Source organism: Ptychodera flava, chromosome 4 (genome assembly GCF_041260155.1).
Source record: "Ptychodera flava strain L36383 chromosome 4, AS_Pfla_20210202, whole genome shotgun sequence".
In the NCBI taxonomy this organism is placed as follows: Eukaryota; Metazoa; Hemichordata; class Enteropneusta; family Ptychoderidae; genus Ptychodera; species Ptychodera flava.
Genome location: NC_091931.1, coordinates 6,870,450 through 6,885,558, shown reverse-complemented (window position 1 = coordinate 6,885,558; position 15,109 = coordinate 6,870,450). Strand labels below are relative to the sequence as shown.

General features: G+C 39.4%; 1 long non-coding RNA gene across 1 annotated transcript in view; it reads right to left on the bottom strand.

Moving 5' to 3' along the window:
- The window catches only part of LOC139130401 (uncharacterized), a 97,290-nt gene that overhangs the window by 47,802 nt on the left and 34,379 nt on the right, over nucleotides 1-15,109 (bottom strand). Inside the window, exon 2 of the long non-coding RNA XR_011551842.1 lies at nucleotides 8,240-8,301. This is a non-coding gene — a long non-coding RNA (uncharacterized lncRNA). The remainder of the gene's footprint in view (nucleotides 1-8,239; nucleotides 8,302-15,109) is intronic.

Sequence of the window (15,109 nt, the reverse complement as noted above, 5' to 3'; positions counted from 1 at the left end):
CCTTTACTTTTACACGCATTTTGATTTTTGTGTGACATTTGAAGTGTTGTTTCGGGACTGGGTTCACTTTCAAGTTTTTGACGTATCGATGGCTAGTGCTATCGATAAACTTGTGTCACAGATTTGAATATGATGTGAATATTTTTATTACGGTTTCTTACCCATGTTCCCTGAAAGTTAGAGCATGCGAATGTTGACACTGTACTTTTTAGAGCCGTAGTTTTAACAACTTAAATCTGAGGCTTTGGTATGCAGTTCCCCGAGGTAGCCTGTGATAAATAGAGGGTTGCTGTGCTGAAACGACATACGGTAGGAAATTGAGAAGCCGACACGAAACAACTTGTGGTCGGAAATAGAGAGGCCAAACGACTAGGTGCCGAAGTATCTAGAAACTCTACCCGGAAATACATGTTATAAAATACGTGCCAGTATTATCCACCCAGTGGATTTTTCAGGAAGCTCTCAGTTGCACAGGAGCCCTATGTGTATTTTCAATAAGTTGGGGTTCCTTTTAAATCCTACACTTGGGTCAAAGTCAGCTTAGACTATGATTTCTACCAATTTTCGTCTTGCACGTAGTGAGAATGTGGATGAATCCTTGAACACTGGACCATCCTCATGCGTCATGCATTATTGCCAGCATTTTGACTTTGATAAAGGTACATCATCTCCTGTATGATAATTGCTTATTTCATCTCTACGTATATGTCTTTGAGGTTGCGGTATATATTTTGTTAATTATATCACAGCTCCCCAGCAATAGTGCTGGTTTGCTTACATTGGCATGAAATTCAGATCATGCAATTACAGATTCCATCGCGAAACATGAGGGTGTCAAGAGGTGAGAACTATATTTACACATAAGTACCAGATATACTCTTTGCTCTATTGTATTCTACATTCACAACAGGGTGATCAGCGCTTGCGAAGAAATGCTTTGCGTTGTTCACGAAGTTTTGTATTGAGCGACTGTCGTTCTACATATGATTGTCAAGTTGATAAATTGATCAATAAATTAGCGACAATTTCAATAGAACATGTATTCATGGCAGCTATTCTATTCATTCAAGGATATTTTGGGGTGATAATTCACTTCATTCATGAAAGGTTAGTGTTCGAAACGTCAGTCGTACCGGCTTACAGTCATTCACAATTTTTATCCTGTTCGTCCTGTAAAACATCGGTCATCGTTCCGTCGCAACTTACTGAAAGCAGGTATTTAATGGTTCATTGACCAACAAAATCAGGAACAGTTGTTTTCAAAAGTTTGCATGATAAGCCTAAGTGTTTTTTTTCTACAACCCGACCCTAACTTACACTAACTTTTTTACGCATTTCAAAAGTTACTTGTGAACTTTCTTAATCTCATCGATTTTGGGCGTCCTCAATGCAACCTGCCAGCGTTTTTGAATGAAAGTTTCGGGAAACTTATTTTAGGCTAAAATCAAAAGTAACACGCGCGACACCTAAGGACCACAGTAGGTAACGACATCGTCCAATTACTGAGCAACGCGCGTCCAGCCAGAATTATTTCTACTAACACCCTGATCATTTTGACCGCCAAGCTGTTTGTGTGAGCAGTCAATCATCAGTCAAACAATCAGAGTGGGTTGAAATGATACAAAGTTAAAGCAGTTATGAGATGAAATAGCATAGGCGATAATGCTTGCTGGTAGACAACAATGAAAGCCTCGTTGGCGTACCTCGGTTTGGCTAGTTGCTGCTCAACACTCCAAGTGATAGTTAACATGTTCTTGAACATACCTAAAATTACAATTCGCCATAAAACGTGCGTTAACATGTATCAAAGACGTGAAATGAGAATTCCCTTGTTGGAAGGTAAGGAATCAAGTGGCCGACAAACTAGAGAGTGAAAAACTCCTGTCGAATGGTCGGGGTGTCCAAGTGAAGCTGGCTACCGTCAGTCTTTAGTTACTGGAAGACTACTATTTACATGGAGACATTCTGTGCTAAAATTGACCGAGCTGGCTCCGCTTTTAAAGGGATATTATCGCTATCTATTGACCCTTTTTTTCACCAATATTGTTGCAAACGAGCAGTTGCTGATTTTGCTCGACTTATTGAAAGATGTCTAAACAATGGTCGACCATAGACAACTTCCATCCGGGTCAGAGGTTTTAGGTGGGCTTCTTGCGTCACAGCGACATGAAAACTAGTTACCGAAGTTTGACTTTGCCATCCACTTCCAAAATAATTATAGTTTCAACGACATGAACGACACAACTTTTAGTTCTTCTTTTTTTGCCTAATGTCTATACTCGCAACGTACATGTTACCATGGATGTCAATTCCATGATGTCACCAAAATGAAGTCATCCCGGGGCGAAGATACTCGCCGACACTTCTGTGCCGTCGGGTCATCTCGGCAAAGTCTGACAACTCGTGGTAGGCTGTCGATGTTGCCTAATAGTAAGGCCAAATGTTGTTTAAATTTCAGTCATTCAATTTAGCAACTGAGCTGGATATAATACTGTCATCATCATGCAGTATTATAAAAGCTGTATTTCCAATGTATTTGTATTTATGTATTTCAGTATTCGCACTGACTATTAGGCAGATGCAACAATTGAGGGTATTTATGGTTCTCCAAGCCAACGAGAACGCGATTTGAATATGTAGAAAGGTGATGATCGAATGCTCCAAATCCCCCTTGTGTGTAACAGATACTGTTTACCCCTGATAAACCATGGTTTACATGAGAATTCTTAAACTCCTACCCAATGTATGCAAAAGGCTGCTTCATCAGTAATCCCCTATTGTGCGCCTACGGTCCTGTAACTTTTTGTTTAAGGAGATGTTTTTATATGTGTACATATCGAAGCATGCACAGAAACTCGATTACATTGACATATATCCAAATGTAACCCAGTTTAATTGTTGCAAGTTGTAAATTGCAATGTTTAATATGTGAAGTTGATTTGGAAAAAAGGTTAGAACGTTATACAATAGATTTGTACACTGACACAACAATTTGAATTATGTATTTCGATGTTTTACCTTTTTACATACATTTTTACTGCTGATATAAACTGTGCTTTATACTGTCTTGCCTGTTTCTCGAATTTGTTTGCTATTTTTGGAGGGTGTGGATGACTTTTAGGTGATTTTCCGATTCCTGTCCGAAAATTGAAATTGGATAGATTTATAAAGTGCCCTAATAATATATTGGAACTATTTTGGAATAATTGGATGGTGAATTAATGTCGGTTTGATCTGCAATGTAAGCCGCTTCTGCTTTTCTTGTAATATTGCAACATTCAGCTATATAGCACCTAGCACTTTGTAGATATTTGAAAAATATGAACATCTAATTATTCCAAATTAGTTCCGATCGCAGTTAATAGACAAGTTGAAAGAAGCTACTGAGGAAAACTTCGATTGCATAAGTGAAACCAAAGGTTGGCAAATCAGCTGAAACAGCAGAAGACAAGAACTTATGCACAAATGATAAGATAACTGTTGACTGCTGCAAAGAAGAAATTGATAGAATTCATGCATTAGAAGAAACTATGAACGCGACCTGCAGTCGAACAAAACAAGTTGTGGAATCGATCATATTGGAGTTTCCGTCATTAGAGCTGACTATACTGAAGCAGGGAAACACCATTATTTTATAATTATATATCTTAGTTTTTTAAGTTTCAAATTAACTGCTATAATTTGGAACCAAAACGGGAAGAGTTGGCCATCTGACCCCTATATACCAATCACTCTAGAGGTATCAGTGGAGATGGTAACTATTATGTCGACGTCCTGACGATATCCATTTTTCGCATTTTGTCTTTCTCTTGAACAAGAAGACTAAAGAACTGGTTAAAATCCTATGATGGATCAATCAGTATTAATGGATTGACCATTACCCATGACTCAATGGTTCGCTGACAAGAAAAATTGAAACAGTAGATCCATAATTCCACAGGCGTCTAAAAACGACGGCATCAGTCAATAAAGCTGATGGTGGTCCGTCTAAGATTTTTCTCTCCAGCAGATAGTACAGGAGCAATTTGCATGACCATTTCCGGAGCAGAGCTCAAGACGAAACATTGCCTCGGGAACAAGAACAAGCGTTTTTGACGGAAAAAGAGAGCCCTAATATCAAGCTGATTGATGATTTGTCGGGAATTACAGAACAAGAGTTTTGATTGGGGAAAAAATAGACAGATCTAACATCATGCTTATTGATGCGAGCGAATTAAGTGTTGTAGTGATGACCAATAACTTCTTGCAGAAATATCGGACGTCATCCATTCAACATATGTGGAATCGGAACTGCCGATTCTTTATTTCCCCCTTTTTTAAGCCATGCAGATGTAGCTGTATCTTGACAAGGTTGGTGACATCATGACAACTATATTCCAAAGCGCATAGACATCCAGTCGCCCGAGAATTTGTCTTCAATCGGCTGCCAGATTGATTCGTTCGATTTGATTCGAATTTTCAAAGATTTTAATTTGCTTAGCGTATTGTCAGCCGAAAGTAAATGTAAGAACAGCTGGTGGAATTTTAGCAGACCACATTCGACCAATAGAAACTGATTCTCCAGGTGCAGCAATTATCATTGTCGGCGATTTCAATGAATGCCGGTTGAACAGGGTTCTTCCTGACTACCATCAGTGTGTAAATCGCCCAACTCGGAACAATAAGACTCTTGATTTCTTCTTTTCTAACATTGCTTATTCCTACTATGCTCGAAGACTTTCTGGCTTGGAAAATCTGACCACTGTATGCTACACATGATGCCATCATATCGACAAAAACTGAAACGAGAAAACCAACGGAAGTTTCGATTTTACAAATGGACACCTGATTCAATTGAAAGGCTACGTGCTTTTTTGGATTGCACCAATTGGGATGAGCTTTATGACGGAGATTGCAACAGTTCAACGGAGGTGATAACTGATTACATAAATTGTTATATTGATTTATGTATACCGGTAAAGACTGTAAACGTTTCTCAAAAAATAAACCATGGTTTACAGGTAGTCTAAAACATATCATAGAGCTTAAACAGGGGCATTCAGGGACGGAGATAAACAACGTCAAAGAGAAGTTCAAAAAATTTCTGAAAAAAGAAATAAGAAAGAAATAAATATGATATAAATGCAGAATAGAAAATTACTTCCACACAAATAATGCGCATGACACCTGGCGTGGAGTACAAACAATAACAGGATATAAACCATTGACGAATAAGTTGAGAGTTTCAAAGGAAAGAGATTTCGTGGACGAACTTAGTGAATCTTATGCGCGATTTGATAAGGACGACAATAAACACAAGTTAACTGATGAACTCATTACCTTGGTCTCCAAGGTGGGGATAAATATGCAAATATGTGATAAGATTAGAGGAGGTGGGTAGACAGTTCAGAAATGTTAAAGTTCGTAAAGCCGCTGGTCCCGACAATATCACAGGGAAACTTCTTAAAGAATGTTGTATCCAGTTGGCGCCTGTTTTTACCAAACTCTCAATGTCTCTTGACACCCGTACGGTCCCTCGCTACTGGAAAACAAGCTGTATCATTCCTGTTCCAAAAGTATCAAGGCCAGAGAAATACAACTTCCGACCTGTCAGAAGTCACGTCAATTCCAATGAAATGTCTTGAAAGAATCCTGCTAAAATACTTTGGTTCTCAAACATTACCTTACCAAGACCAGCTACAATTTGCTTATCGCCAACACAGGAGTACAGAAGATGCAGTTCTCTGTCTTCTACATACCCTCTAAACACCTTGATACTTCCAATGCTGTTCGAATTTTATTTGTGGACTTCTCAAGTGCGTTGATACTATTTCACAAAACTTATTAATCATAAATTGAAAAATATGTCAATAAAAAGGCAATTAATCATTGGGTTGCAGATTTTTTGGTTAGGAGACCACAGTTTGTCAAGGTAAATTCGATACGATCGCATGTGCGATTGACAAATACCGGCTCGCCTCAAGGCTTGGTTATATCAGCCGTCTTTATTCACCATATTAACATCTGATTTTACCCCTATACATGAGGACAGTAATAATAAGCTTTACAAATTCGCTGACGACAGGCTTTTAATGCTAGCCTCATTACAGCAGATCAGGACACAATCTATAAGCAAGAAGTGAACAGATTGGTTACATGGTGTGATGATAATAACTTGGTTTTGAATGTAAAGAAAACAAAAGGAATGATAATTGATTTCAGGTAAAAAAACATAATCAGTCCACCTCCATTAAAAATCAAAAGTGAGGAGTTGAAAGAGTAAATCGTTATAAATATCTTGGGATCCTTCTTACAAACATGGTTTCTTGGGATGACCATGTGAATATGTCTAAACCGTAAATGTCAGCAAAGATTGTATTTTCTGCGTAAGTTGCATAGATTTGGTGTATCCGGACAAATTTTGCATATGTTCTACAGATCAACGGTTGAGTCAATCATTTGTTATTGTATTTCTTGCCGGGGCGGTAGTTTTTCCTCTTTTCTAATAAAGTTAAGATAAATCGTATCAGTGAAAAACAAATCTACAACTATGTTGTCTGACAAAACGCAGCCACTGAATAGTAATTTAATTAAAATGAGGTCTGGTACCATATACCATTCCATCAGGTTGGCCGCACAAACAGGTATAGAAATACTTTTGTACCCTCAGCAGTGAGGATTCTAAACCAATTTTCTAACAGGTGAAAAACTCATCGATGACTACTATTAAGATTATTTTAAATTGTACTGCTGTTGATCGGACAAGTGCTCTGTCTGTTACTGGAACTGTGCTTTTTAATCTGTGTGATCTCTTTGTATTTTATCTACTGTGGAATATTTGTTTTTAGACTGTGTACACCACAACAAATTCCCATTTTTACATTGGATCAATAAAGGATAATTATAATAAAAATAATAATAATAATGATAATAATAATAATAATAATATTCTTGCAACGTCACTCGGTTGATCTTCGGTATTGTTCGGCAATGGTCGGTTACCAATAGGCTCAAAGTATTATTCATGTTATGATAGGCACGATTGAAACGTCGGCGAAAATCGGACAGGGATCACGGGTAGGTCAGTTACGTCGTCGCCAGTTAATGCTGGCAAAATTGTCACCTCGGAAGATATTTCAACTCACAAAAGGTGAAACAGCCCAAAAAACTGCGGTCAAATTAATAAGTAGCTATAACAGTCAATTTTACTGGTGGTCAGCTAATACGGTGGTTTCAACAAGGTTCGACCTCTCAACTTACGATACCAGTCACCTAGCGGAGAAGCCACATGCAAAACCTAATCGTAAGCCTGCCGCACCGACAGTGTTAGTAGTAATATTTGCAGTCGCTTTGCTCCACGTCGTCTGTTTTTCATCAGTCGATCTCTCATTAACATTTTAGAAATGGCGTTTTCACAGTGTCAATGGCTCAAATATACAGCAAGCTTTTAGAATGCCAAACACTGACTGCACTCAATGTGATCTTACATTGTTTGGTACAAGAGACACTTACGTACAGATAAAGAAACAAGGACGGACTTGAAAAACTTGCATAACGCAGTTTCTTTTTTATAGGATATCCAACAGGTTATCTGGTTGGTTGGTAAGATATCAGCAAAAAAAAACGACATCGGTCCCGATAGGCTAGAACCCTTTAAGAGAACACTGCATACAAACTGCCAGAATCAGTAAGAGGGCTTAGTACCGTGGCTATTTCTAAAACAGGCAAAAAAAAATACAAGTACTGGGGTCATTAGTTGAAACACGCATTGCTATATTTTTCAGACGATATCGCTACATTTACAAATCTCTGGGTAGCATCCAAGTCTTGCCATTATGGAAAGGAACTGGCGAGTGGACAAAAGAGTATAATCGATCTAGAACCAGGCTTTGTTTATCAGCTAATACCAATTAACTAGGGCCAGCAGTTAACACCTCCATAAAATAATCGCAATCACACCATCCACAATCCATAACACTAGGTCAAAATCTGTAAGACAACTTCTCCTTTCAGCAACCGAGGGAAACCGTACTTGATAATCAGACGTCATAGGCTAACTTGCCATTACATTAATTTATGCGAAAATATTACAGCCAGACAGACCGGTCATTTCCTGGCGCTACCTCTTCGCATGGCGATCGTTGATATGTATCAATTATGGAGTAAAAATTGCATTGATTATTTTATATTAGCTGAATGAATTTTTACTTGAGCTGGTCTAAATTAGATCACTTAACAATCATTCAACAATAACACATACCTTTCCCGCAAAGTTGTCTTTTTTTGTCTGTGTTGTCCGCCACTTGGTCAATGCCGGTAGATCTAGAATGCGAAACAAAAATGAATTCAATGCCGGTAGATCGAGAATGCAAAACAAAAATGAAATCAATTAAAATGCATTAAACAACTGCATTATTATTCATTTAGAGAGCTGTTATTGAGAAATGGTAATTCCAAAAAGTCAAGATAAAAACCCTTGTCAATGCAAAGAAAACCTTAAATACTTTTAGTGAAAATTAACACATTACTATCTCTACATATTTTGGGAGTGTGTATCTTCCGTTAAGCAGGAACAGTAGATCAACTGATGACTTAACACTAAGGTCAGATATCTGCTAAAAAATGCAGATATCTGGTACAGAGATTATAGTCTAAGATACTTTCAGATTTTTATTATTTTCTCTGTTAAAGAAAACTTAAAGTGGCACTCCCACTTTTTAACATTTTAAAGCACTTTTTTAATGCCAACGGTCGATATTTGACGTGGCGACTGCGCGCAGATCACGAGATATCGATAAAAACATGTCCTCAAAAAAGTAAAAGTTTGAAATCCGGTGGCCCTCATAAATTAAGCTTCCGAACAGCGAACGTTCAGCAGTGGGGCCTTGTCAGCTAAGCTATGGAGTACGAGTCTACGCTTACGCTGCTGTATGCCACAGTACCACTCGCGTCGGTGATCGGTCATGCCCCCTGGGAGAAAGCCGAGTCTTACTGACTCTGAGAAAAAACGGAAATAAAGTTTGGTTCCACCAGAATTCGCATAGGTGACTAGCACAGTTACGTGCGGTTGATACATAGCGGCCGCTGAGTGGTATGCATAGACGCATACCACGCGTGTGGCTTACTGTGTGGCAGACGACAAAATGTAGTCATCGGAGGCGGCTAATATTTGACATGTAAAAATTGATGTTTATGTGGTATTGGTTAAAAATATAGTACAACTGATTTAGAATAATGAAAACGACAAAAACTAAGGAGAAGTTTTACAAAACTTACCTTTGGTAATGGCATAATGTGTATATAAAGTCTTTGCAGTGGAAAGTAAATTAATTGCGTCGTTCGAACTTATTGTAGACTCCCTAGAATATCGTCAATCAGCACAACAACAAACTTTCGGGGGATTTCGGGTCAAAATCAGAAACGATCGTAAAACTTCGGGATGTGAAAAATACGCTCGGGAAATGACATGTTTTTATCGATATCTCGCGATCCGAGCGCAGTCGCCACGTCAAATATCGACCGTTGGCATTAAAAAAATGTGTTTTAAAAATGTTACCAAGTGGGAGTGCCTCTTTAAACCCAAATAAAGTATATATTTTTCTAAAGGCAAAGTATAAGGAAATCGTACCATGCACAGTACACAGTTATTATTTGCAAAATGGTCACGTGACAAACATTTTGCTGACCTTTCGAAAATCGGTTTTTTCCTTCCTTTAGCAAACACGCTGCATGATTTCCGGTTGTAATTTATGAATTGGTAATGCCTTAACAATACCCTTCAAATTAGTGTATGTATTATTTCTCCGATTATCCATTCAAATTATATGGGGTGACAATTACAATGCCTTGAAAAGCACCTTAGTCTAACACCTTAAATACTGTATACAAAAACAAGGCATATAAGGAAATCCCAGAGACTGGTTTGAAGGGTATCACCAGGTTTGTCAATGCACAATTGGAATTCGATATTTGAAAGAAAATGGCAAAGGAACATTGTTGGATAAAAGGTGACATATATTTAGAAAATGTAAACTGAATGAAAGGTTCCTAAATAGCCTGACTGAGACTTTGTGCCATGTGCAAATGAGGAAACTGATAATTAAGACTAAAATAAATCTGCAACGTCAAGATTACAATATTTATTGCTCATGTCTAGAAGCATGACAGGTGTGATGTGGAAAGTCAACAATTAGGTTAATTAGATTAGATTAGATAACTTTATTGCCATTCATTATATACATTCATGTACATTAGGAAATTCTTTGCTGTTGTCATACAAAACAACACAACATCAGATATTACATGTAACTAAAAAACACTTTAAAAACTGACTATACAACCAAACAAGTAATACGAAGGAGGCATGAGTAAAAAAGAATATAAATCTTATGGATACAGGTAATAAAAAAGTACAATTGCAAATTAGAAATTGCGATCTGAAAGTATTTGAACAGCACGTGGATAAAAACTATTGCTAAAACGTGCGGTATTCACTTTAAAGGACCGATAGCGCCGTCCAGAGGGGAGCAATTGAAATAAATCATGAGCTGGATGAGTGCTGTCATCGATGATATGTTAGCCACACGCTGCCGATAGATATTGTCAAGTGAGGGTAAATCTGTGCCAATAATCCTTGATGCAGTAGTAACAATTTTGTTTAATTGTGCTTTCTCTTGCTGAGATAATGAGCCAAACCAAATAGTGATTGAAAAAGTTAACACACCAGTAAAATTGAATCATAATATTCTTACTGGTTCCAATTTCTTCAACCGCCAAAAAAACTTGAGGCGTTCCTGAGCTCTTGTGGAGATATTAACAGTGTTTCTGTGCCATTTTAAGTCATTTGAAATGGAAGTTCCGAGGAACTTAAAGCAATCAACAATCTCTATGGAAGTACCATTAATAACAGAGGTTCAGGGACAGGTTTGTTTTTTGCGAAAGTAGATGAACCATTTTCTTTGGTTTTAGAAACATTAACACTGCGGCGACTGCTTCCTTTCTACTAAGGTTTGCACGACCTCGCTCAGCCGTCGGATCGCGCGAACATCTGGTTTTTATCAATAACCAGACGATCTGTTCTCTCGAGAACGATGCATGAAATATTGGGCAAAGTGAGAAAATACCTCAATGTGTAGCAACCTGGGGTGTTCGTTATTTACATATCAAAGAAAAAATGCATTTCATGAATTTATTATCTGAATAGAATCATGAAATACATATGAAATATGAAGTGCGAGTGAATGTTATTTGTCATCGGCGGTGTTTACTGTTTCTCTGCCTGGGAAACATGCGTCCGTTCGTGTGACCTCAAAGTGTTTACACTGTATGCAAACATTAGAAATTTTAGACGGCACATCTGTTGTCGCTGACGTCAAACATTGGTTCGTAAAGCTCATCTCTTTCTCTCGCTTGTATATTACAGGTAGTGAGAAACCACGATGCAACAAGAAATAGAGCGTAGACAGGAATACTACGAAACGAGTATTGCCGGTGGTACCGTGAACAGACCATACACAGACCTACGAACTGGTAATTTCGATCTTTTACCGGAGTTCATTGGTCATTGGTCCTTATCAACCCGCTGTCAGACGATGCTTCAGAAGTCGAATGGTTTTTGCAAATATTCGATGAGGATCTGATAAGATTCATTACCCGATGCACTAATCGTTACACTAGACAGAGGAGAAGGGCAAATGCCAGGGAACGGCAAAGATCGGCCTGGACACCGACGACAGTTGTCGAAATGAGAGCATTCATTGGAGTGATGGTGCTGTTCGGAATTTGCTGGCAGCCTGAAATCCAGCTGTATTGGTCGGACCATGTTTGCTTCGGTCATAATTTCGTCAAGAGAACTTTTCCGTGATCGCTTCAAGCTACTGATGCGATATTTATACTACAGCACACAGCCGTACTGTGCTCGTAACACAGCCATGTATACAGCCCAAAAAATAAGTGAGAAACGGGATAGGATGTTGAAAGTACAAAATGTCATTGATCGAGTGAATGCAAACAGCCGAATGCACCGGAGCCCGATGTGCGAACTGGCAATCGACGAAGGAGTCATCCCCTACCGGGGCCGCACAAAGAATGTTCTCTACAATCCAGCAAAACCGCACAAATATTGAATGAGAGTTTACACTCTCAGTGAGTCCGCCACGGGTTACGTTTTCAACAACGAAGTCCATCAACCTGTCGCTGATAACTGTCATCACCCGCTTGATCCCGATGCTGCAGACGACCCCCGAGTTTTCAGGGGAAATAGACCTGGGAAAGTTGTTTCCCGGCTGATTCGACCTTACTATGAGTTAGGACATCATGTCATTATGGACTCATATTACACTTCTGCCCCGTTATTGACCATCTCTACGTGCATAATATTGCTGCTACGGAACCTGCAGAATGTACACCTTAGGTTTACCCGATGAAGTAAAGAATGCCGACAAACTATGATCCACAAGTCGTTCCGCCTGATGCTGACGACGAAGAGCGATGGCCACGTGGTAGTTTCTCGGTATTTCAAGACGGCGCAATGACAGTATGTGCCTGGAAAGACACAAAAATGGTGAAATTTATGAGCACGGCAGTCTCTGCACGAAGACCGAATCGAGCGCTAGTGAGGCGCCGATGTAAAGATAAAAGAACCGGTGCTTTTGAACGAATTGAAGTACTATGCCCGAACGTTGCTGTAATGTACAATCAGTACTTCAGAGGTGTTGACTTGACCGATCAACAGCTGGCTTACTACACGCCAGGTCGATCATCGCCACGGTGGCACAGAGCTGTGTTTTACCACAAGCTGAACAAGGCACTCATGAACGCTTTCCACAACATGGCATCAGTTCATGGATACGGTCAAAGTGGATCGAGATACAGACGTCAGCTCATGTTTCGCGCCCAAGTAGCAAAACAGCTGATCGGTAATTTCTCATCTCGGCAACGTCCCCCAAGAGGAACTAGTCTGACGGCACCACGTCTCATTCCTACCAATGTGGAAAGAGTTGGTCATCGAATGGGTCGCAATCCGGACGGAAGACGTAGTTGCGTGATGTGTCGACGTGCAGGACGGATAGTAGGCCATGGAACTCGTCCCAATCGTGTTCATGAGACAATCAACTGTTGCCTCACTTGCCAGTTACCACTGTGTCACCCACGGTACAGACAAGCGTGCTGGCGAGAGCACAATGTGTGAATGCCGTTTGCAGAGGACCGCAGAACTTGACTATGCACGGACTGAACATTTGTCGGTATTACAACCCTTTATTACACAGTTGACATGGAAATAAAAAAACATTCACTCGCAAACTATCGGTGAGTACGATGTACCTTTGTGTGTGGTTGTGTGAAGTGAATGATTGAGTCTAACACGTTTGCGTTTGGGGTAAAGATCGAGTTACAACGATGATTGCATCGGACGATCGCAAGACAATGTCTCAGCCAGAGCAGTTCCTGTTTTGGCAGAGAGCGAGTCGGTGTGCGATGAAAAATGCATCTGAGTAGCTAACAGTCGATTTCCCTGGTCTGTAATCTCTCAAATGCGTAATAAAAATATTTTTTATTATGCAAATAGTATTCGACATTTACATACGGCTCCCTAGGCTGTACGAACCTCGAATACATCAACACAGTAAAGATCACATGTCAGCTCAGGGTAGTTCAGACCATAACTGCTCAAACTGACAGCTGCCGACCGACAAACATGGAAACATGAGATCGGCCTTGTGGGGAACCCATCCCCTCAGTGTTAAGTTCAAGGTTATTTTCTGTACTCCAACTGACAAGACTGTCAACTTGTTTGCAATATGAAGTTTGGTTGGAGTTGTTTATGAGCCCTTCAATGGTTGTATTGTCTGCAAATTTAATCAATGGAGAGGTATCATGAGTAGGAACGCAATCATAATATCCAGAGAGTAAAGGAACGGTGACAGAACGCATCCTTGAGGTGTGCCTGTATTGAGTAACAAGAGAGGAAGACATGGCATCAACCTATTTTTTAAACACTCATTGGAACTTTTTTGTGATTATAAGATGAACAGTAAAAGTCACAGAATATGCTCTCTAAGAGAGGGTTTACTCAAATCATTTAGTAATTATCAATTTTTCTAGTGAAAATATCAAAACTGTAATTATCGAACTAAATGTTAAAGTAGTATAAAAAAAATTGTAGTATTTAATGCCATCTGCTATTCAAAAATTGTAAATGTATCCTTTTTGACAATTTTTTAAGGATATTTCATCTCATTGATACACATTCTTGAAAATGTCAAGATTAAAGGTCAAAACTTCATGATTGCTGTATTGTTTAGAGGACCTGGATGCATTTGAAGGTTTCGGGATCATATCTGATTGGTTCTTTACTATTTCAAACAATGTTTAGGGGTCATATCTAAGTGGTCCCTTAAAAAATATTAAGGGACACATCAGAGTGGTCCCCGAAAGTTTCAAGGACTCATGTGGGTGGTCCCTCAATGTTTCAAGGTCACATTAGGATAGTCCTTGAAAGATTCAGGGACACCTCAGGTTGGTCCCTGAAAGTTTCAAGGACTCATCCGGGTGGTCCCTGAATCTTTCAAGGACTCATCCGGGTGGTCCTTGAAAGTTTAAAGGTCACATCAGAGTGGTCTCTAAAAGATCCAGGGACATATCAGGGTGGTCCCTGAATGCTTCAAGGACTCGTCTTGGCGGTCTGTGAAAGTTGCACGGTCACATTAGGATAGTCCTCGAAAGATTCGGGGACACCTCAATTGGTCCCTGAAAGATTCAAGGACTCATAGACTTAGTCATGTTCACGCTACGATCACAGTTGCTGACATCATTGTCGAGATCGGGAACAGCACTGTCACTCCACAAAGGACCTTGGTAACAGACATCAAATTCATCGGCGATATCCAGTATTCCGTTGCTTTCCATGTAGTCCTGTCATTAAATAACTGAGGTAATGGACGTCCTACATTCAGAATCGGTAACCTTTCCCGACGAAGGAATTAGTGCAGTGGACAAAATTCATTCGAACGTCGCGTCGTTTACACAATCGACTTGAAACAATGCAGAGTCTCACAACAATGTGACCCGTGACCTTTATTATGTTAATTAGCAAGGACCATATTATTTGGTGTACGATTCGGTGTCTCGC